General features: G+C 40.7%; 1 protein-coding gene across 1 annotated transcript in view; it reads right to left on the bottom strand.

The window, feature by feature from the left end:
- disp1 (dispatched homolog 1) overlaps positions 1–16,743 on the bottom strand; it is an 81,501-nt gene extending 64,758 nt beyond the window's left edge. Inside the window, exons 1-2 of the mRNA XM_084561019.1 lie at positions 16,671–16,743; positions 14,580–14,664 (exon numbers count right to left, since the gene is read on the bottom strand). The gene's annotated coding sequence lies outside the window, so the exon portion shown is untranslated. The remainder of the gene's footprint in view (positions 1–14,579; positions 14,665–16,670) is intronic.
- Between the last annotated feature and the right edge of the window lie 5,399 nt (positions 16,744–22,142).

The raw sequence follows: 22,142 nt of genomic DNA, 5'->3' as shown, positions 1-22,142 counted from the left end.
AAAGGGATTCTAATGAGAAGATGGAGGAAATGGCGTTCATTTAAAAATCGATTAGAGAATTGTAAGAACAGATCTTTCAAATCAAGATTGATTTAAACAGGAAAATCGATTTTTAAAACCCAGCCATTGTAATTAGGCGGTATTACTTGATCTAATTAAAAAAATCCTTTTCTCCATTCCAGCTTAAGTAAAAAAGTAATTACGACAATTAGGGGACAATTTGATGGAGAGAAAACGAATCAGCAGACAGGAAGAATGAATGAATGTAGAGAGGAAGGAAAGACAAGAGTTGCTCAGTCGTGCTAGGAGTTCAGGCCTGTGTTAAAAGCAGCTCATGTGTCCTGCCTGTGCCCGACACAATCATTCAGTGCAGACCACAGAGACCATGTAGTGAGGACTGAGGAGTTGCCAACACCCTAGCGAGTGCCATTAGTAAACATACACGAACACAAAAACCAGGCAGGCAGCTCTGCCAGAACCCACAGCTGCTCGCCTGAAACTAGCCAGGGTTACACTCAGCCACTCAGAGCTCGGCTCTATTCACAGAGCTGCTGCGTCCACCAGGAATCCAAAACAAAATGAGCATTAGTGAAACACTGTACTTAAAACAGAGAACTTTGAAGTACTGTTTCCCTCATGGGTTCTTATTCAGTCCACCCCGCCTCCCTCTCCAGAAGAAGCTGCCAAGGAAATGCAAGCCAAATGTGGCTTCAGTTCAGTAACGCTGACATGTATGGGTGTGTGCATGTGTACGTACGTCCGCGCCTGTGCGTGTGTCAATGCATATATGGCCCATATGAGATTGTTTGCATGCAGGTGTGTCCGGATAACTTTATCAAGCTGGCATGCGGCGCATTTAGTCAATTTTAATGCACAAGAGAGAGAGGAAAGTTGCTGGCTGACAAAATAATCTGGTTCTTCAGTTGTAGGCAAGCTCAGCAGAGTATAAAACAAACAGAAAATGTAATATCACTGAGATTTAACACACAATTAAATCATATTTTAAACAATGTAACTGTAGAAAAACAAGGGCAGTCGCATTACCACGCAGAGAGGGAAGTATGACAGACAAAAAGACAAACGGGAAAGAAAGAAAGCGGACATTCAGGATAAAGCAAGAGAAGTTTTTGGGTTAGAAGGACGTAGGGAATGCAGAAGAAAAGAAGGGAAAGGAAGAAACGAGGCACAGCGATGGAAAGACAAAGAGAAGAAGGGAGGCATGTTAAATGGCTGTTCTTGGCAGCAGCACTACAGTCAGCCTTTTAGACCAATTTATAGAGGGACTCAAGCTACGTAAGGGACTCTGTCAAATGAAACAAAAGAAACAGATTGGGCTGACCCTCTGCTCCAGCCCTCTTTCCTCTCCATCGATTTCTCCGTCCTTGCATCACTTTCTATCCGTTCACCTCTGTGCTGTGACCCAAAACAACAGGCCCTCCAGGGTCAGTGGCTTGGGCCCAGGCCAAGATTGCTCTCTTTCTCCCTCCCTGTGAGCACCTTCCCGCCCTCTGAAGCCCTCTCTGGTTTGTGTCAGTCTAATGAACTGTTCTATGGCAAAAAAAAAAAAAAAAAAAAAAAGAAAAGAAAGAAAAGCAGATGGAACTCAGGGACGATTTACAGTAGTCGCAGAGAGAGAAAATGGAGGAGGAAAGAGGGCAGTTGAGTTGCAAAGGGGAGTACAAAATGCACTCTCAGAGTGTACTTCTGGCCAACAAGTCTAAGATATGCCTTACATTTGCACATTCTTCCAATTTATCACTTATTGAATTAAGGCTTCAGACTACTGGACGCCTTTAGGGAGAATATAGCAAAGAAAGAAGAGAATGACAGAGTGAGAGAGGGAGATATGTCAAACGAAGGACTACACCTCTAGAAAAAGCTTCATTGAGAGGATGATAGGTAATATATAATGATGATGATGATGATGATGGTGGTGCTGGGATCTTAAGCTACTCTGAAATGCAATCACACTAAGACCCAATTAAATCTTCATGATAATGGTACAACCTAAGAAAGCTGAAGTGAAGGCAACAGGAAATGTTTTACCTGTACTGTACACCGAATGCATTGTGTTTACATGAGTCAAGTATCCCTAATGTTCATATCTGTTGTTCTAAAGCCTCATTTAAGGTACTGCGGGACATAGACAGAGTAACCTACACACGTAGCCTATGCCGATGTGAGCCATTTATACTACATTCGTCAGTCTGGCTCGCTCTGTAAAAACACCACCCAAAAGCTAGTTGGAGCTGTGTCTTTTTTGCCAGTTGGGTTCATTTTTGTTTCCACTTCCTGCTTCACTTTCAACAATGGCGAGTGAAACTCAGCAGCTAGACAAGCACAAAAAGTTGGAAACGTTTGCATCTTTATTCATAATTTTCATGTTTGTTGCCCCCAGAAGACACAACCTCATAACTTGGGTGGTCCACCTGGTTTTTCATCTCGCGTCATCCTCGTAGTTTTCAGCTAAACACTCATAAACTATACTTCATGTGATGTCAACTTCTTGTTATATGAGCAGGTCAACTGAGGAGGAGTAACTTCATCAGTTGGGAATATTTTGTAACGAGGGATGATGACAGAAGAAAAGCAGACTGTAATCTTCAGTGCTGTCAAAACAGACTGCTGAAAACAAGGAAAATGAAAAATGACCTAAAGAACCAACACAGTGCAGGTTTCAAGATATTTACTAATCCCAGCAAGAGGAAACAGTGCTGACCAACTTTGCAGCAAACACTAGAAAAGCAAAAGAAAATGTCCAGTGACGACCCGGCACCCTGATGACCGTCCACTGTCAGTTTCAGACAATAATATATACACAGTGTATTTTGTTATCTTCTCAACACGCTTGCAGACCAAATATTAAAATTCCTAGACGCCACGACATCACAGAAACTGTTGTACCAAAGCTGTGCGGTGACGTGAGAAACATTGGCAGCCTGTTGCAGCACATTTCATCCTTCAGCTTCACCACTGATATTTGCAATAGAAGTGTAATCAGCTGTGAAATGGACTTATGAGTATTTCTGCTCAAAGCTGTTCTATGCCTGCAAAACAGTTCCGCATGCACCAGTTGAGCCATAGCAAGAACTTCTGATGCTCATTGTTACGCCTGTAGTGTTATTACTTGTGACTTATGTCGCTTGTTGACTATACAGTGTACATTCAATTTTCCACCAAAGTATAAAAAAAAAACAAAAAAAAAACATATACAGCTGTAAAGGGCCCCTTTTAGTTGGAGGCCACATAACCTATTGGTATAAAGTTCTTCCCTGAAATCATATTCAAGGAGAAGTAGCATAGGAAGCACAAGGAGCCAGATTCTTTACGATGTGTCGTGAATGTCGACAATAGAATTTCCAGTAAAAATCCGGTACCATGGAACAGCCATAAAGACCTCAGCAGGCCACTAAAGAGAGCGATCTTAGGCAAAGCACTTGCTGAACATACCAATGTTCTGCCAGGGATGAAAGGAGCCAGCTGAGGAAAAAGGTTTGATCTGTTGGGGTTTCAATAAGCCAGCTCTCCGTGTGTGATCATTAATGTCCAGTTTTCCGTCCATGCGTCCTCTCAGCTCTGTCGCATAGGCACATTTTCAAGTATTATTGGTCTCTACTGTGTCCCTTAAATTTTAACAGGGATAATATGTGAGGAGACTGAGTAATGACGGGAGTTTCAAAGAGGGTGTCAGTTGGGATGTGACATTTTTAGGAAAAGAAAGTAAGACTGAGAATTGTAAAATGTCCAAATTCAAGCTTTGTAGTTTCCCTAAACACCACGTTGAAATGGCACAGGGATGCTCCTCCAAAAGCCTGATTTTCAAAGTTTTCTTTCTTTGAGTATTAGCCAACTTGGGTGATAACAAAGGATGACTTACCGACTAGTCACACACCAATTTATCCTTCACCTGCATCAATTTAGTATCTTGGTGATTTGCCATGAGACAGTTCTGCTCCTATTGAGCAGGGGAACTGGCACAGTCTGAGGCTTGTCAGTAATGATTAAGCGGTGCAGTGCAATTTCGCGTAAGGCACCGGGGGAATTTGGACTTGTGCTGTCTGTCAGCTTTTAGAAGGTCAATGGTGCACTGTGCGAGGTGCAGCTGTGTTGTGGGCAATTTTTAACTTAACCAAACTACAGTGAGTTCCCTTAGTTTGCAGTATCACATGCTGACTATAATGATGCATTTCCTTAAGAAAGGAAAAGTAAAATTCCACTTTTCCTATTTTTTTTTTTTTTTATATACTCTGTATATGTAAACCATACACGGGACAAGATGGAAGTAATGGGCACAGTGGGAACATTTTCTATTTCTCTAACAAGGACTGACTGGTGATTCATTTATCATCTCTGTGCCAACCTCACTTTTACTGAATCATTTCCTGTACCAGAGCGAATTATTACAGAAACATGTTTTGTCTTCTCAGTCTAACTGTTGCAACATGTATGTGTCCATTACTTTTATGACACAGGACTGTGTGGGACAAGTTGTTATAGAAGTAGCGCAGAGAAAACTGCTTTTTAAAAAAGGGAAGAAAAACTAACAGTCTCCTGACTACACAGAAGTACTAAAAAGTTGTAACCATTCCTTGTGCACCTCAACTGTAAAGTCTGAGCCTCACCAGTTCATGGCAGGTGAAAAATAAATATAGCTCTACAATCAAGGAATCAAAGAAAAATATAATGCTGTACACAGCTCCATCCATCATCCGAAACTGCTTGTCACAGAGTCACAGAGGCTGGGGACTATTCTAGCAGGCAGTGGGTGAGAAGAGGGGTGCACCCCGGATAGGTCAATGTCCATCACAGAGACAAAACACTCATACAGCCAATTTAAAATCACCAAATGACCTAACAAGGATGTCTTTAGACTGTGGAACTGTAAAACCCACGCAGGCACAGGAGTACATGCTAACGCCACACAGAAAGGCCTTAACTGGCCGCAGGGTTCCGACTGAGAACCTTCTTGCTATAAGGTGACATGGCTAACAAGGTTATAGAGAGCAAAACCTATTTTCTGCACCTTGTCCAGCAGTTGGAAACGACTTCTAAAGCCAACTGCATTTGTGGCAATGTCTGCAATTCTTTGGACCAACCATATAAGTATCTCAGTGACTCTAAAGTTGACATTTGTTTCCCCCAAAAGATAGAACCGCAGCTAGCGCCATACGCACAGTTTTCAACTATATATATCCAATGACATTCCCCTTAGCATGAGCTGTACACTAGCTAATTATCATTTCACACAAACTATGATGGACAACATGGTGGACATGTAATCTAGGTCACTGTGGGCAAATTAGCATCCAGAGTTTAGCATTATGCTCAAAGTACTGCCCAACAGAGCCTCAGGAATGTTTGTAGATGTACTAAGTGAACATACCAGCCACAACCAAGACTGGTCAGAAACCAGCTGGCAGGCTTGTGTGTTGTTTTTAAACCCAGTCCTAAAGCCTAAAGCACCCTGTACTGATTATCAAGTCAGCTGGCAGGACCCATATCTGCCTGTTTAGACAATCTCAGTCTGACTGACAGAACATTGATCCAGTTCCATATGCCAAAGTCAACTAAGTTCCAGATCTAGGCAGTAAAACACGTCATTATTTGAGTTCAGAGAAGAGAGAGAGAACTCTCTGCTGTACCTTTTTATGTTTTACCTTTCTCCCTTCCCTTTGCATGCCCCATGCACAGATTAAACTCTGCCAATTGGAAAAGAACACAGATTTCAAGGGCATTAACACCATAAAATCCATCAGGAAATTGCTTTCTCCCTCAATAAAATCCCAAAAGACGAAGGAATAAAAACTAAAAATGTTACATTAATATTCAACTGGAGAAAAGGGGACCAAGAATGTTAGGCGACTACATATTGTTCAGAAAATTAGAGGAATGATACAGAAAGCTCTTGAGACTTATGAGGCACATACTCCATATACAGAGAGAGTTGGCTTAAATCAGTACACAGGCTTAAATCAGTTCCTATGGAGGAAAAGGCATTCAGCCATTTACAATGAATGGATGACAGATAGAAAGAGCACCATAACCATATCCTCAATCTAGTGTGACAGACAGGAAGTAGTTGGGAGTGGAAAATGGTGAAGAAGCAGAAAAAAGGACAGAGGTGGCAGAAGTGGAAATGATTCAACAGTGACAAGAAGCTGACAATGAAGACCTCTGTTCCCTCGTTTCCTTATTATGCATCACACATTCAGTTCTGATCCAAAAAGACTTTTTTTTTTTTTTCCAAGGAATTGTTCGTGGTACCCCTGTGTCATTGCATTGTTTTGTTCGTCTTGCTAATCCTCGTTCAAGGTGACACTGTACAGTCACAGCGTAGAGCCACTTCATTAACTATCCTCCCCTTTTAATCAGAACCTCAACATGAATGACAATGACATTACATCAGTTTGAGACGGTTTAACAAAAGAAGTGAAGGACAGAACACCTCCCATGATGTGGACTGGGTTAGACTGGTAATTGAACTGCTCTGACCCGCAGTGACACATCATGACATGATTGCTGTGACTGCATCTAGTCCTTCAAAGGCGGACTGCATTATGCAACTTAACAACTTGTTCATATGAATATTTAACGGACTGGGTATGCTATGCCAGTCAAGTGACCCTATAGAACCTATCAAAGACATTTAGACCTACAGCAGGATTACACCAGAGTACACCAATCGGGCATAACATTATGACCATCTTCCTAATATTGTGTAGGTCTCCCTTGTGCCTCCAAAACAGTTGTGACTCATCAGAGTATGGACATGGGTCTTCTGAGGGTGTCTTGTGGTATCTGTGGAATGTTGTAGTGGGGGCCTCTGTGGATCATCCCACAGATACTTGATCAGTTTGGGATCTAGTAAATTTGGAGGCCAGGTCAACACCTTGTGCTGTTCTTCGTGTTTTTTTGAGTTGTTCCTAAAGCGTTTTTGTGCCTGAGTCAGGCTGCATCCTGCTGGGGATGGCTGCTGCTGCCATCAAGGAGTGTCATTGCTATGGGGTGGGGGTGCCTGGTCTGGTCTAGGTGGGTGGTATATGACTAAGTAACATCCACACAAATGCCAGGTCCATAAGTTTCCCAGCAGAACATTGGATTGTCACCAGATGGTCAATGTTATTTACTTCTCCTGTCAGTGGTTTTAATGTTGTGGCTGATCAGTGTATAACTACTATACTGTAGGAGCAAGCAGTTTCCTATGATTCCATCAGTGGATCACATGCTCAGTTTCCACTGCATCACTTCTTTTGGATACAGATAGATAAAAACAGACATTTATTTAAATGACAATCTTCAAGACTGGAACTTTAAAGCAGGGAAAAGTAATGGGCATGTTAACTGCTTTTAACTGAGACCAAATGTGCCATCCCATTGTGACTAAAATCATACATCGTTATATAAACCAGAAAGCAACAGTCCTGAAGTTTAGTTCCTCCGAATTTGATCAGGTTGAATTCTGCTGATAAAGCAAATGCACGTCATCAAAAGTGCGTGGGATTCTCCGATTTCTTCATATTAAAAGAAAGTAAATGGAATGGTTTTGGCAGCGTGTTTGGACTCGGATGGTGCAACTCCGCACAACCTGGATAACAATGTTTATATCTGTCAGGAAAAACCTCCCTCCTTAAAACGCTGGGATTATAACCTCCCCTTAACATTCCAGTTCAGACATTTTGCACCTTGACTCATGAAATCTGCAGCACTATTTTCACAGGATCAGTATTACCTGAGCACGTCATGCGAATTAGACATTACACCCCCATGGCTGTGATTCATGTGGCGCATTCGCACGGGATAAGCAGACTTACTGACTTTTTTACCTGGTTACGATGTCTCTGCTACTTTCCACCTCAACACTGCATGTCAGAGTGAATCCATCCATCCATGTCATCATCCTTTGTGATTTCATTCTTCTGACAGTTTTGATCTTTTTTTTCTGTGAATAGGCTACGCAGCAACACCTTGACTTTAAGATTTTCTTTCTCAGAGGAAGGAAAAAAGCAGAGAATCAATCAGCATGTTCACACTGATTAGTTTTATCACAGGACCTCTGTGTTAGGAGAAAACTGGACAGGTATTTTACAGTGTAATTTTTACCAGGTTCTCTGGTAAAACTAGTCCTTTGCGAATAGGGTTTAAGATTAAGAGCAAAGAGTGCGATACACCCAACACTGTGTCACGTGAGGGCAACATCTCTTGTGTTTCCTCTACAAGCTCTCCATTTATTAAAACCTTAAGCTCAGCTCTACATACAGGCCTCAGAGGGGCTGGTGCAGCGGTAACTGAGCCCATGACTGGGAGACATTTGAGCCAAATATGATTCGACAAGGCCCAGAGCTCCAGGGTCGGGCCTCAGCAAGGAACGCGTGTCCCTGCGAGAGAAGGCCCTGTTGCTCTCTCAGCCAGCCGGCATTCTCCAGTTTGTGCAACAAATCCTAATGAGGCTGCTCTCTGTGGGTGGAACCAGGGCCCTGTCCGTGGGGATTTGTCTGAAGGGCTGAACAACCAAGGAAAGATGTGGTGAAGCAAAACACTCGCTTACCATCCCTCTTGCTCTGTCACACACACACAGAGACTGACAAGGTGAGGGACCCTAAAATGCATTCCACAGGCCAACACATTGCAATGCATGAACAATGACAACAATGAAGGAATGGAATATTGACCAGTTAATATGTGACTGATAGGCCTGGATTTTATTTTAACAATAAATATGGTTCATTTAGTAATAAGACCATCGAGGTTCAGTTCTTTCAAAAAATTCTTCAAAGAATTAGATGGGAAAGTAGATATACTGGACATTAATGTCAAAATCATGAAGTTTCCATCTGTGGTTGATATTCAACAAACTCAATACAGACCAACAGAACATACTGAGAAGAGACAGCAGGACGGAAACAGCCAATGTTCAAAGACATTCCCATGTTTCTGATATGTCTTTGGGGTCAGTCCACCTGAACCACATGAATTCATTTTCCCTCTCGGTGCCCCTTCCTTTTCCTCAGGAAAACTGTGAAGCTACTGCTTTGTAGCAAAGCTCAGTTTAAAAGTCAGAATGCCATATATTACAATGATACACTCTGACAACTCTATTTTTTTTTCCAGAGGGGGTTAGGATAAAATAGTGGCACTAATACGCAACACCTGTTGCTCTGCAGCATCCGTCAGTATATCAAATATACAAACAGTGACAGCTGTGGTGCCGCCAGTGATATGGCAAGGGTCTGGGCCGGGGTGATGCAAAAGACTGAGACAGGGCTGTTTCTCAAAGTTCCTCTTCCCACACAGGGCACTCCCCAGGTCATATAGCTGAAAGCAGAGTGCAGTGGCCAGAGCCCGTAATATTTCACATATGCTTTTTGAGGAGCACCATGCGCTATTGATTTCTTTAATCTAGAGCCCGAGAACTAAAAGGAAAAGGGCCTATCAGCCAGCCTGCTTTCAATTACGGGCTCCATAAAGACACCGAGATTGGAGCTGATGTGATGAATGGTCTGCAAGATGCCATGATAGGATCCATGCCTCTGTCTGCTGAGGCTCAAGTCATCTAACGTACGTACATGCCAGACACACCCATGACTTAGTCCAACTACAATCAAAGAAAGAGGAGGCACAAGAAGTAGAAGTTTGCCTTTGTACCATTACAATAGCAAGGCATTAATCTAGAGATCATTACAACTCAGGGACATCAAAAACAGTTCCCAAAAATTGTTGTTTACCGCATAAATGAGGACTGGAATGGATAGCATTTAAAGTACTGTATATTATAATACAAAACAATATACTATACTTCCACAGTTAACATGAGATTGATGCAAATTAATCACACTTCTTTTTATCAACAGGACATTTTACTGCCTGTAGCGTAAAATGATTTACTACGACCGCACTTCAGATTCTGCTTGCTTTCCACGGTGTTACTGCTGCACCGAAGGCTTTCTCGATTTCCCAAACGACAAGCTTGGCCAAGGTCATAATAACAGAACATGCTTGTGTCAAGCATGCATCAAGAAATGAATGGCATTAAAAGGAATCTGCATTGACTCATGCGGCCATCATTAAGGTTTCTGAAGCAAACTAAATTTTCTGCATTCTGTGCATCCATCAAAAGCCTTTCTGACCACTCAGAGCCACCCCTATCTGGTGGTCTTCCTTTTAATTTTAGCTTCCACTACTACTACCAGCAGATCAAACAGGACCGCTGACACGCTCAAAACTGATAAGGATAATCCTATAGCTCCTTTAAGGAGGTGAAACTCTCCCTGCTCTTGATGGCTTCTTCTCAGAATTGCATTAACCTTCGATTTTCTTTCTTTTCCCCCTTTAAAGAAGCGTGAGGATTCCACTAATCACTGTGACTGATAAGTCCATTTTGTTTTGTACTGCAAATTTTTTGCAACAGAATCATAAAAACTCGGGACTCTGAGTAAGTTTTCTGTGCAATGCAGCTTTTATGATTAAAAACACAACATAATTACACACTTGGTGTGCAAAGACCTCAACCGCTGGATGATTGAAATAAACTGTTGGTGTCACTAACTTTCCAGTTGTGCAGAAGCACAACAAGATGACTCAAAAAATGACTTTTCATTTCATTTCATCAAAGTATGGAATTTATTTAGTCTCCTGAATGGACCGGGAGCTTCAGTGGATAATGTCATGGTAAATGTCAATTGTAATGGTTTTATTAACACACCAACATTTCCATCCAAGCCGAGCATAGGAACATTCTGCGCTATTCCTGTGTTTCCACTTTTTAGGATTGAAAATGCCTCTAAAAATGTACCTAACTAAAAAGGCGTTGTCTCTTCATCTGATCAGAGGATTCATTCTTTTATTAGAAGAGAAAAAAAGTGGATGCTTGGCAGCTGGAGCTGGCACGCTGACATTTTTTCTTAATTACAAGGAATGCATACGTGGGGGTGCAATGGGGGAAATGGGTAGATATATCTACACTAGTCAGATGTCTCCTATTTTAGAAAGTCATTCAGTGATTCAGACACTTAATTCAGGAAAAAAAAAACAGAAGTTCAAGAGAATATGAACCATATTCTCTCTATGAGTCATTTGTCCCCTCCACCTTCCGGGTTTTAGGACAAACATGACACATAAGTGCAAACAGGGTGAGGCTGTTTATGCCATGGGCCTTCAACGGCTACTTTTTTCCCTTTCCTTTATTATTTACTGTTTTTGGCATCTCCATCAAAACGTTGGTTGTTTATCGCTGATTTATTCGCTGGAAGGCTGAATACAAAGCAGGACAAGCTGCACTGAATTTCAATTGCAAGATCATGAGTGACGACATCTTATTTCTCATTAAATTTAATGTCACTGTAGTGCACATTATATTAAATGTACCCTATTATAAAGTAAATCCTTGACAGGGCGAATGCAGTGCAAAGTCAAGTGTCAAAACTATACAGTGTACTATATGCACATGTGGGTTTTTCCAAATATAATAGGAAGCTCCAGAATAGACACAAAATAGATTTTTGGTGAGATTACAGTAGAAATAAAATAAGAAAATGGCAGAAAAACTGGCTGCACTGTTAAAATAAACTGATCAAATCACTACTGGTCAGCTCCTTATGTTTCATTAATTTCTTACCTCTGTAGACTGAGGTTTGTGTAAGTGTTAAATGTACAAATTACCAGATGTTTGAATGAAACATGGTTTAATGTGCTAATCTCTACAGTCTTAGAGACACCTGCACAACTCCACAAGCAAGCAACAAACAAACTTTCAACAGCGATAGCCAATTTAATGGCTAGCTTATTCTGGACAATATTCTGTATAGTACTGATATTACTTTGGGCTGTTAATAGCAACATATCTTTGCATAAAGCAAACATATTTGTCCAATCCCACCTTGATAAGAGTATTAAAAATATATCCCTTTAAATTAAGATAAAAAAAAATATGTGATTAGCATTAATTATGAATTTATAGCACTGACAACCCTAATAAGTAATGAGTAAATAACTGTTTCATCTATAGAGTGTCACCGGTGTGTTCACAACTTGTTGCTGCTGTCCTCAAGTGGACACAAAAATAACTGTTGCCGAAGTCCGCACCACACTTGTAGATATAGGCATTCTCACTGACTCCTCACTCTGTTCTCCCGGGGCAAGACTAAAACTTTGAAATTTGAAACCAGGGTAGGATTTCATCCCTGGTGAAAGCAAAATATTTATCTCAGATAAATCTAAAGCCATGTCCTTGACAGGACTGATAGTGAAAGGCTTCGTCTCCTCAGAACTGGGAAAAACCCTCTCTCAGGAATCTTCACTGGACGTGGCCAACTGGCCTGTCAGCACCAGGAGACACAAATCCATACTGTGGAGCAGTCTGAAGTCCCCACTGAGACAGAGAGAGATGAGGCATGCCAGTGCCACGGGGGTCCGAAAGATCCACCGGGGTCTCTATCCCTCAGCTCCGCATCAAAGGAGGCACAGCTACAGTTTGAATTATAGACAGCAAGTGTGCAGTCATGCCTTTGGTGCCACCCGGCTCCCAGCCCGATTAACCCCTGTGCCACCCCCGAGGAGAAAAAGCGGAATAGCGAGGCAAGATAAATTACAATACCAACAACTGCACATTAGCAACAGGACAAAAGGTCACTTGTGTCGTCAGGGAATTTGATGGCTCTATCCCTCAACTGCAACTTCAATCTGAGGAAAAGCCCTGCAGTGAGATATGCAGCAGGTCTAACCTCTGCAGAATCGTTTACATTACACTTATTTTATACATTTGATGATATTTTAAACTGCATTTGATACTGAAATGGAACAGACCTCCGACCACCTGCCTCCCCATCTCTAGTTCTCTGTTGTAAAGCAGTATACTTTACAACAGAGAACTGAGTGCAAACGCAAATTAAAACATATTTTTCAGAATCTTCTTTCAAGAGTTTTCAGCCTATTGGTGTGTTACCTCAATTTCCCTTACCGCCACTGCTCAGGGAATATCTCCCTTAACTAAAATGCCTGCATTTACAACCTGGAAAAACGTTGGTATTTTATCAGCAGATGGACGAAAGACGATTCAGAGCAGGCTATTATAGCTCAGATGACAGAAGAGGTTTATTCTGAGAAGACCGAGAAGATAAAGGGCAAAAGAAAACACTGATTCAAATGATGCTAATGCAGAAGATAGCCCTTCTGTTAAGTGAAAATTCAGGACACAAAAGACTGCGTTTCCAAATAGGAAGTATTCTATTGATTGCTGACAAATCAAAGCTGAAAAAGCTATTTTAGAGAGTCTAATTAGATGCACCATAAATGCCCCCAACATCAACAAAATACCATAAAAAATGAATTGGTGACACAAAGATAGCATGAAGACTGATTTAGACACAGAAAAGAGTGGCGTCCAAAAGGACAACGTTATGGAAAAAAAAAAAAGAAGAAGAAAAAAAAAAAAACTTGCCCAGATGCAGATGGAGGCCAAAATGAGATGGCAAGCAGCTGTTACAGCCAGCTGTCCAGGCCAGTTGTTACGAAGGCCTGGGAGGCCAGGATGGAGGGATTCAGAGACATTTAGAAAACGGGGAGTGTAGATATAACAAGCAGACAGAGATGGCGAGGGCTGACAGGGAGGGAGGAAAGTGGAAAAAGCTGAGAGCAAAAGATTAAAAGCATTCAGCAGGGCGCACGCAAAGAAGAACACTTCAGCCCAGGCCGGGCTTGGCTCTCTTGATAACTGCTGGCTCTACTTTGTTACTGTTGTATAAGAAAAAACAACACATCTGAACAAAATAACTTAACCAGCTGGAATAATTACTGCACTTAAGCTTGTTAAACAAACCATTTTTGTACTCCTTGAGGAACACGATGGCTAAAAGACCACACAAGTTAATCATGGGAAGCTTCAGTCACACACAAAAAAAATAAAAAATCACAGAGCTTAATTTTATACACCGGGGGCTTATATGTTCATATCAATGAGAAAATGATTTTGTAAAGAGCACTGAGGATCCTGGTAGTCCTAGAGTAGTAATCATTATTACTTTAATACTGCTGACGGTACATTCATGTGTCAAATTAAATGTATCAACACTCTTTTAAGTATCTTACACAATGCCATGTATCCAGATTAAACAACATCAAGAATATTTGCCTCGACAATTAACATTTTGGTTTGTCAACTGTACACCATCACCAGGTTCACAAGTATTGTTTGCATGCTCAGAGGTATTCTTTTTCTTTTTATAAAGGTAAAATCACTACAGGACAACCTGCAGACTACAGGCCTGATAAGGTGAATAACAGACCTAAGGGTGACCTCTAGTGGCCATCTTTGAGGCACACAAGCAGCTACAAGCTGATACAGAAGAACTGTGTTATAAGCAGAGAAAAGCATAGCCTCGGGCCATAGCTTGGCACTGCTAATCTTCAAGATCCAGCAGTAACACACACGTAGCACGTCTTCATTAGATTTAAATTTGAACAGGGGGAAGTTTATCAAAACCTGCGTGAAGCACCCTTGGAGGTGGTGAGAGTCTGTTCTGCGTATGTTGCCCACCGGACTGGTGTTTGAGTGTGTACGTGGGGTTATGCGTGTTTCATATACTTACTTTAAAGCCTTGGGATGAGCTCTCTTTATAGATCCTTGATTCTGACTGGAACGAGATGATCTCACCTGGCTGCCTCCGAGAAACTCTGAGAGAGAAGAGAGTGTTTGAGTGAATCACTTGAAAGCAGGGGGCAAAACTTCCCAGCAGAGGCAATATTTCTCTTGCATCACTTTTATTACATTCGTTTTTACGTAGGGCCTGCATTATAGACACAGTTTGTTATATCGTCTGATGACTGAGGCCCAGGAGGCAATGGCCAATGTTTCAGGGCTTCCAGTGGATACGTGTGGATATCCCGAACAAGACTGACCGTTCCTTGAGACAATTAGTGAATACAATTCCACTAAACGCTTTAGATGTGAGAATGGCGTTGGAGTTGAGGGAAGGCATCTATCAACAGACATTACACTCAGACTACAGGTAAAAAAAAATGATGTTACGCGATGGTCAAACACTATTCCAGCTACAAACAGAAATGAGAAAGCTTCCGGTGCCAAAATCATGTCCCTTTCCTCCATTCATACGCAGAAAACCATTTAGCAATCCAACCCACTGACCCAGCGCTCTTTGCCTTTCATTTTCCACTTGTGTTTCTAAACAGGTATTTGGCTCCAGAGCTCCTGGTCACGTTCATATGATGCCGGGAAGCTATGAGAAGAGGATTAGTTTGCTAATGCTCGTGAGAGAAACACTTTCACAACAAATTAATGACATGGAGCTTAGCGACCAGTCCTTATGCACATGCTGTTAAAGGTCTTTCTACTGTAACACATTAAGTAAAAAAAAAATAAATAAAAGGCTAACTTGTCAGTTTTCTGGCAATAAGCTTGAAGGTGAGGACTTGTTTGGTGCCCCAGTACGACTGGGCTATAAAGCTAAAGGATTATTTTTACCTGATAAATGCCAACTTTTAGTCAATTGTGTCAGGTCATACGCACAATGCATAGTATCTGCCATTCTACTGAAATGCTACAAGGCAGTAGTTTCCAATCAAGACAAGCTGAGCCCCCAGACTTTGCACAAACACAAGCACAAAACTTTGTACCCAATTTGTGCACAGAAGCGTCAAGAGCGTATGAGATCGTGTACCAAAACTGTGAGGTTCGGAGGTCATGGAGGTGATGATCACTTTTTGAACCATCTTTGCAAACATTTGTATACTTCTGATGTGTGTTATAATGATTTTTATTGTATAACTAACTTTGACAAACTCATAAAGTTAGATCTCTGGCAGACCACCGAGTACTTAAGCGGTTTTAAGAACCATTTCTAGAAGGTCTTCATCTAAAAGAGTGTTTAAAGGCCAGTAGGTGCCAAACAGAATAAAATAAAATACTATGGGTCTCATTGAGCTGCTGAACGGACTGATGAGCTCGGGTGTTAAGATCAAACGGACTTCACTTCCCTGCAAACACAGCTCCTGCTCCCACCAGCAGGTGTTCAGATAAATTAGCTGAGCAACTTCTCTAACACACAGAGCAGGACAGAGCTCTGTTTCCAGTCTGCTAACACATATTCTGGAACAATACAGTCAGTAACTCGCTCTGCACGGGAATGCTTCGCACAATAACAGCTTCAATATTTCCTAATAAAAGGAGAATACAACAGTAGTTTTATGTAAGGTGTAGTTTCAAACGGAATGACACTCTGATACCTGTTCATCTGAACTGTTTATTCGCACTAGTTAGCAGCTGCTATAAGTTAACCACGCGCTCGCTCAGGTGTTTGGGTATTTAATGTTAGCCTGAAACATGTTGTAAAGATGACGTTATCTTTATAGCTTCGGCCTTATGTCAAATCACAGCTGACCCTATCAGTTTGCTAGCGTTAACCTCACTAAACCCTAACGCTGGAAACACCTCACATTCACAGACGGGCTTCCCTCCTCCTGCAAACTCCTAACATTAGCCTCCTTTTAGCACCAAAACAACGCCGCGCTGATGTTTCACCGCCGGCGAGCTAGCTAAGTTCACGTTAGCTCACTGACGCTGCTAGCCAGCTAACCTCGCTGACCAAAACAGCTGGCTGAACAACAGCGCTTTCTCTCTGGTTTCCTCTACAGACGAGCCGCACACTCACACCGGCACTCACCCGGTACGAAAGCAAAGCAAGGGGCGAGCTCCAGCGGGGGGTGAGAAAAGTATTCCAGGTCTTCTTGAGTTTTTTTTTGCCGGATGCTGGTGTATCCACTCTCCAGGAATCAAACCATGTTGGGTGGGCAGCTGCGCACTGAGTTCTTGTTTGCACTGGAAAGCCATTAGGAGGTTTCTGGAAGAATGTAGGGAACTTCGAAGGACACTAGGAGGGGATATATACCTTATCCTCTTATATCTTAGAAGTCCATGAGCCTGTTATGGTCCTTAATTACAAAAGATAGATATCAAAAGTATATAAAAAGTGTATGATATGTACAAGTATATATAAACAATATACAGCGTGTATATAAAATATACAAAAGCGTGGAAATACATGGTTGTTGTTTTTTTGTTGGTTAGTGAAATTCATTTAATTTCATTTTTATATTCAATTATTTTATGTTTCTTGTAAATATTGTGTACATAGATTTTTTTTTCCTATTTTTTCTTTCTTTCTTTCTAATGTTATGTATTATCTATGGTATGCTGAGTGCCTATCTATCTATCTATCTATCTATCTATCTATCTATAAGAAATATGCAAACCATATATACAAAATACAAAGTATATATAAATATACAAAGGTATATATAAAAATAAAGTGTATACTGAAAAATATATATTTGCAATAATATGGATATGAAGATATATAGGTATTGCGTACAGTATATAGTGAGATATATAAGAAGAAGAAGAGTGGCATTTCATCCCCAAATTCTTTAAGTACAATGGAGGAGATGTAAGCCAAGAATAATAACTTATTGATGAGAGACTTGACTAAACCCAAGTACTCACAGGAAGTACAAAGCTAGCCATTTAATTGGTTTTAACTTCACTCTGCTGTTTAAAGGTGCATTACCCGGCAGTACATCAAGGTCACAACCTAAATACCTCTCACTGTTCTTTGCTTTGCTTTGGCTTAGAAGCAATTAGATTTTCTCCACTAATGTAATGCCTCGTTCACATTGTGTTTCGCAGATGCATCTGACTCATAGCAACACCACGCAGGGTCACATCATCCACTTAGAGCCGGCAGGTTTAAGCGAAATGTTAAAAGTGAGAGGAAAAAATATATTAGTGAGATCTGTAATTGATTTTCTTGTTCACAAGAAAATAAATGCTGGGTAACACTTTACTTGACAGTGTCGACATAAGAGTGACATGACACTGTCATAACTATGACATGACACTGTCATGTCATAACTATGACATGAGACTGTCATAAAAGTGTCATAAACTTTATAAACATGTCATAAACGTTTATGACCTCTGTCATTAAGTGTCATTCGGTTTTTGTTATGACAAGTTGACATTGCTTGGGTTGTCTCGATTATGACAATTTGACATTAATCAAAGTGACATTACCAGAAGTTGTCTTGGTCATGACAAGCTGACATTAAATATGTTTGGGACGTCTTTGTAATGACAACTTGACATTAACCAGGATGACATTACCAGAGGATGATGTCTTTGTCATGACAACCTGACATTAAATTAGTTTGGACTGTCCTTATTAAGATAACTTGGCATTATGTCATGGTGTCATGACAGCCATTATCCTTCATGATATATTAATGACAAATCAAAATGGTACCACTTTACTTTAGGTCAAAGAATGTATTTGTTACACCATCATAATGGTGTCATGACAGTCAGTTTTGTGAAATATCCTGTCATGTCACACACACACATCTATCTGACCAAGTGCTAGAATTGGTCTCTAACCTTGCACATCTAATTATAATAATCATTATGTCAACATGTCATGAATACAAAAAGAGGTGGATTTTCTGTTTATGTCAAGCTGCCATGACAAAGACATCCTCTGGTAATGTCATCCTGTTTAATACCAAGTTGTCATTACAAAGACATCCCAAACATATTTAATGTCAACTTGTCATGACCAAGACAGCTTCTGGTAATGTCACTTTGATTAATGTCAAATTGTCATAATCGAGACAACCCAAGCAATGTCAACTTGTCATAACAAAAACCGAATGACACTTAATGACAGAGGTCATAAACGTTTATGACATGTTTATAAAGTTTATGACACTTTTATGACAGTCTCATGTCATAGTTATGACAGTGTCATGTCACTCTTATGTCGACACTGTCAAGTAAAGTGTTACCAAATGGGGTAATTACAAAAGCACTACATATGAAGCATTTGTATTTGCACAGATGTGGTATGCAGACGAGCACACAGGTACACATTTATATGAGGCGGTATAATCATCTTCTGTAACGGCTTGTTCCTGTGAAGGGTCGTAGGGTCTGCTTGAGCCTATCCCAGCTGTCATCGGGCAAGAGGCATCGCAGGGCTAACACAGAGAGACAGTCACACTCACATTCACACCTACGGCCAATTTAGAATCACCAACTAACCTAATGAGCGAGCATGTCTTTGGACGGTGGGAGGAAGCCGGAGTACGTGGAGACTTTCCACACAGAAAAGCCCAGTCGGCACTCGCCACCTTGCCACTGTGCCGCCCCGTAGGTATAATCAGGTATGGAAAAATTAAGTAATTTAAGTAACTTTGTCAAACCAGAAAAGCTAATGTGTACCTGATGAAAGTGTAGTTGCTTGCAGAGGCGTCAGTGAACCAGCATAGGTGATACAAAGGTTAAGTCCAACTGAAAGGTGGTCTTGTCTGCACCATTTGCTGGTGTAATGCCAAGAAACACTTTTGTTTTCCTCAAGGAATCAGAGCTTTAAATAAACCATGAGCAAATAAAATCAAGCTAATTAGAAACAACCAAATATGTAATTTTTCCAAACGGCAAAGGTTTCAACCTCATTTTATTCAGAACAACATATTTTATCTAATGACACTGGTGATTCTTTGAATCAAGAGTTTAAAGCACATAATGATCATTGTGAGTACTTGGGGAAAACTGAGAAAAAAATTCATACACTGTCAATTGTGTTTGTTTTTTGAGTTATATTCGCAGTGAAGAAACAAATTTAGTCACTTTCAATAAAAGAAGTGAAAAAAATCCACAAAACTATAGCTTCACCGCACATAATATAGACACTGGGCAGGCAATGTGTAATATGCATGCTTGAATTAATATTTTCACCTTATTTGCAGCTCACGTCCACACCGATTAAATTGGATTTAAACCCATTAAAGATAACTTCAGAGTTTTTCATTCCATGCAGACAGACCCAACAACACACAACGACAAATACACTGACTTGTTTGTTGTCCTATTTTTGGACAATAGCTGTCACATGGGGGCAGTGTGACTACCCGACTGTACGGCAAATTGCAGAGATTCTGCAAAGCAGCATTCACACCTCATTTACAAATTCTGTGTCTCTCTTTCTTCCGTCAGTGCTGTAGTGCGTCACATACAGCTCACTGTAAATATGGTACCTTAATCACTGTATATGAGCACTGTGAGTCCATAATGCATAATTCATGAATGTTAAGGCATAGTCATCCGCTTAAACAGGATTAATATTCATCATATTCTATTGTGAAACACAATTGTTTTAGATTGCATCAGACTCCTTAACACCTACACAGAATAGGTTTAAATGTCTTGTTCAAAAGCACTTTGTTGAAGGAGAGCAGAGCACTTGTCTTTGGCTTTGCCCTGCTATCATTTTCCCTGCGCTTATCAAACTGTGCATCGGAAGATTATACCTGACACAGACAGTACCCCTCTGCCTGTTAGTTTAAAGAATAAAACAGTGTAATGTAGCAGCAAAATGGCAAACGTTGCTATTCTGGAGGCTTCAGAGAACGATATGAAGGGTATTATTGCAATGTCTCTGCAGAGGCAGAGCAGGTGCAGGTTGAAATGAAGCAGGAACAGCGCAGCAAAAGTATTAATGGTTAACTTAAATGGGCTGCGTTTTTCACTTGAAGTGTCTAATTGATGCGCATGCTAAGTTAACCACCTGGATCCATTTTCCTTCCAGAATTAAGCCTCTTTTAATTTCTCCTTATGGCTGACCTTCCTCCTAACCAAACCAGCTGAGTAGACAGATTGGTGCAGTGCAAATCTGAAACATTAAGAACTGAGAATACTTAAATAGGCCTATATGTTTGCAGGGGTTGTAACTTAGTTTTAGCTTAGTAACATCCTGTACAGTGCATTTTTAAAGCTTTCAAACCCTTTTACATTTTTCCACGTTGTACAGTATGGTTTAGACTTAATTAAAGGGATTTAATTATTTTTTCCCTAATCAGTCTAATATTACTATAGGATTAAAGCAACAGCATTTTTCCAATTTTAAATTGTTTTTATTTTTAAGTATTTCGACTCTAAAGTTCTTTCTCTCATTCAACAGTTGGGGAAGCTAATGCAGGTGAGGAGCGCTGATGCATTCCTTCCCTCCTGAAGGCAAGTTTCTTGGCTGTATGCTTTGGATCATTATCTTGCTCAAATGTAAACCACCCTGAGATAACTCTGGAAAAACATTTTCATTCGCATTTGTTGTGTATTTTTCTGCATCTATCTTTCTCTGTATCTTAAACACTTTCCCCACTGTTGGTCCAGAAAATAATCCATCCATGATTAAATACCGTCATTCGTAACTAAAAGAGGAAAAGTTAAAAGGCTCTGAACTCTTTCTGAAAGCACTGTCGATAGATCTACTGTTGGGGATGCTATAAACAGGGGCGGCTGTGACTCAGTAGGTAGAGTGGGTTCATGCCACATGCCGAAGTGTCCTTGAGCAAGACGCTGAACCCCAAGTTGCTCCCAGCAAATGGGGAGATGACTGCAAAGCACTTTGAATGCCAATAGGTAGAAAAAGACTGTATGTTACCAAATGCTTGCTTACAAGTTTCTAATAAAAAATATCCAAGGCAAAATTAAACTGATTTGGGGTCACAGGCTCAACTGACACATCCATTTAAATTTCCCCTGCTCACTGGGCATTGTGTACACATAGGTTTGTTTTGGTAACTTGACCCTAATATACTTTAAAACTTGATATCAAGATGGGGCGAGTAATAATCGAGTGATATGTGTCGTAATACGTCGCAGTGTAGTAGACAGAGTGTTGCAGCAGCAGTTGCAGCTAAATGTAGCACAGTGGGACTGAGAGAAACAGTATCTCACACCTCTGCATGTTTTTATTAACGTATTGGGGAAGTGACAATAAACACGACATGAAACTTGAATCTTGAGATTATTTTACGAGTATGCTTTTTAGTTGTGCAGGCAGTTCCACCAAACACAATTGCATTTATCTGGATTCATATGTAAGGACTATACAGTTAATTACTGAGGCAGGGGCCTGGGATGTCTGTCTCATGGCAAATGCTACTGCAGCATGTTTTCAACAAATTAGATATTTTTCCAAATTACGAGGCTAAGTATCCATCATCTTTTTAAAAGCACCAGCAACAATTAGCAACTAATTTATATTTATGCTAGAATTTAATTATGATAAATATGAAAGTCT

This window comes from Chelon labrosus (genome assembly GCF_963514085.1).
Source record: "Chelon labrosus genome assembly, chromosome: 14".
In the NCBI taxonomy this organism is placed as follows: Eukaryota; Metazoa; Chordata; class Actinopteri; order Mugiliformes; family Mugilidae; genus Chelon; species Chelon labrosus.
Note: the sequence above shows the minus strand (reverse complement) of the source record. Positions and strands in the feature narration are given on the sequence as shown.